Raw genomic sequence first — 3,006 nt, 5'->3', positions numbered from 1 at the left:
TGTGTGTGTGTGTGTGTGTGTGTGTGTGTGTGTGTGTGTGTGTGTGTGTTTGTGCTTTTTGTCTTCACATAGGCTACAGTCTGGCATTTCTTCCCCTCATCTTTCCGGCTCTGCGTTTCCTCGCTCAGACCGGCAGTCTGGACTGCGTTGAATAATGTAAGCAGCGCTCTTCCCAACCTTAAAAATCTCCTAATTGCCCTGTTGAAGGGGCCACATCAACAGCTAGTCTTGAGCTCATCAAACCTATACTGTTTATGAACAAAGGCATGTGTTACAGTCAACGTGGAGGAAGACGATCTGTGTTTTCGTCCTTTCCGATCCAGATTCTCTCACTTTTGGGTGTAGTTAACAACCCTTTTCAATTAGGATCTAATAAAAGACTACTTTTGTGAGATTATGGTGCATCCTGGAGAGCAGTGAGTCCCTGGCTCAGCATCCCAGAATTGATAAAGTTACAGCATTCATAAAAATTTGGATGATATAAGAAGAGAAAAAAAACAGAGTGAATTTTTTTTCATATTTTTCTTTCTTTTTCATTTTTAGGTTTGTTCTGCTGTGTAATGTCTGTGTGTTGCCGCTGAAAAGGTGCTGTAATGAAAGATGGGACTGTGTAGAGAGAACAAACACACGAGACAGATGATTGGCTCTCATCAGATGTGGGGAAATGTGAAGCCAAGAATCTGTCAAGTTGTTTCCGAACGGAGAGGTGATTCTTCTCCTCTTTCTTAGTCCACTGGCTTTAATGAAGGCAGACTGTGCTCTGTGTGTTTTTCTCATTATACAAAATAAAGAGGTTGTCATTACTGCAYTGTCACCACTGGCACCCTAAGCTGCATTCTTCTGTTGGGTCTGATAATTTAGCCAGTGGATTGGTTGTTTCCCTCTTTTTCCGTGTTTCTTGGTTCTATTTATAGATCTCCTTCTTATTCGTCTCTTTTTGTTTCGGAGAAAGAAACCGTGCACGGTGCGTCTACGTTCACTCGATGTGAAAGTCGCACACTTGCCTACATCCACAGCTATGGAAGGAGCACACATGATGTCCTCTTTAAGGGAAGCCCTCATCTCGAGCGTGTGACAGAGCTGAGGGTATCGATGTCATATTCAGTGAATGATGTTCTGGATGAGCCTGAGTCGGGACTGTCAGCAGTCAGGGATGGCTGCTCACTGAAAAATGTTATGATTGGCACTGACCATTCCCTTCGCGTGTGCTTTTATTGGCAAGAATCCTGCGTCTTGAGTTGAGACGGATTGCAGGACTTTGTAGTAAAGTGGGGAAATATTACAGCACATTGATCTTGATAAGAAGAGGAGATTTCTGCTGTAGCCTTATCTCTGAGTCTTTGTGATCGGCTATTCTTAGCGCTTCATAAACGCAGCTTTCTCGCTGGGAAATATTACAATAGATCCATCTTGATAAAAACGTTTCACAGGATCCTCACAACAGCCTGATTTGCTCGTTGGCCTCTCATAAACTGTTCAGTCTGTTGGCACTATATGAGGAGTATGTAGTCGTTCCAGCATGCGTCAGAGAATAGAGCAATCCAAGTTTACCTGCGTCAATGGATGGCAAAGTTTCTTTGTTAGTATATTTTTGTGATTCCTATTAAAGGCACAAGTTTTAAGGATTAATTTAGCAAAACGGTTAGCTCATGCTGAAAATGTTTGCAACACTTTGAACCTATCAAGTTTTCATCCATCCAAACGTGTTTTTTTTTTTCACTTATCCAGTCTCATATAAAAGTACCTCAAAGTGATGCTCGAGAAAAAATGCATGTATCCTACCATAAAATTACTTTGGTAAAAGTTAAATTCTCCTTGAACAAAAATACTTGAGTAAAAGTCTCAAAGAATCTGACGCTTGGTAAACTTAAGAATCAATAGTAGATTTCTGATGTAAAGTGTACTTAATTATTAAAAGTGCTGAGTAAAAATGAGCAGTTAGAATATCCAAAATTATATTTATTGGGAGGTAAATGCTTAAAAATATTTTTTTCTAAAGGCCACAATGACTAATGTTATATTAACATCTTCATGTTGAAACATTTGGGATGCACTAAAATGGATGGATGGATAGACCAGTGTTTCCCAAACTATGGCCCGCAGGCCGGATACGGCCCGCCTCCACATTTGGCTCAACCAGAGAGATATTATGATTTTTTTAGTCTGCCCCATGAATCCTTGACTATTTTATTGGAGAAAATCTCACCAGTGCACCTCACACAAATAAAAACAGTGCATCTGTCCTACACCAGGCCCAACGCGCACTGTGACGCTGCACCTCACAGATGTGTTCCAAAGCCTACTGTCCTTATCTCTTCAATGCGCTGTCAGCTCCTGGAGATGCATTCAGCATGGTGTCTAGATCTGAGATGATGATCAGATGGGAATCTTTTATTTATTTTAGATTAAATAAGACACCTCCGTGATGTAGATCTACTCCGTGCGTAAAGCTGAAAATGTGTCTGTGTGAGTGTGATGCCATTGAGTCGTCTTGTGTAACTTTTTTTTAATCCGCCTCACCTGGCTTATTTACTAAGTCTTCCAGACTTAAGAGGTCTGGGGTGTTAATTGCAATCTGTCAAAATGACGGACGGCCTTCAGATWTTTCCGTCATTGTGTAAAAAAAACTGTCAAACACGGAAAATAATGTGCGCTGCCGGTACCGAGTCACAGAGATGAAGGGCATCTTCCTCTTTCTCTAGGGTTATTCGGTTATTATTTATTCCCTAAATACTGTTGTTTATTTCATTAATAGTATTGTTATTTATTTCCTGGTTTCTGGAAAACAATTAATGTTTACATTAAGGCACCCCTGCGACCTTTACACTATTCCTGTTACAAACTGGACCCCCCTCCCCAATCAGAGAAGGAAAATGTTATGTGGTCCTCACAGGAAAAAGTTTGGGGACCCCTACACTAGACTATCTGTTTCAGATGCATATACAGTGGGTAAAATAAGTATTGAACACGTCACAATTTTTTCTCAATAAATATATTACTAGAGGT

At 40.5% G+C, this 3,006-nt stretch overlaps 1 protein-coding gene across 4 annotated transcripts in view; it reads left to right on the top strand.

The window, feature by feature from the left end:
- Positions 1-3,006, top strand: part of hivep3b (HIVEP zinc finger 3b) — a 71,764-nt gene that overhangs the window by 49,744 nt on the left and 19,014 nt on the right. Inside the window, exon 1 of one of the 4 annotated variants that reach the window (XM_014017845.1) lies at positions 7-156. The exons of the other annotated variants lie outside the window; for them this stretch is intronic. The gene's annotated coding sequence lies outside the window, so the exon portion shown is untranslated. Of the gene's footprint in view, positions 1-6; positions 157-3,006 lie in introns of those variants that run through there. 4 annotated transcript variants of the gene reach the window in all.

This window comes from Austrofundulus limnaeus, unplaced genomic scaffold (genome assembly GCF_001266775.1).
Source record: "Austrofundulus limnaeus strain Quisiro unplaced genomic scaffold, Austrofundulus_limnaeus-1.0 Scaffold177, whole genome shotgun sequence".
Classification (NCBI taxonomy): domain Eukaryota; kingdom Metazoa; phylum Chordata; class Actinopteri; order Cyprinodontiformes; family Rivulidae; genus Austrofundulus; species Austrofundulus limnaeus.
The sequence above is the reverse complement of the archived record's forward strand: the minus strand, read 5'-3'. Positions and strand labels throughout refer to the sequence as shown.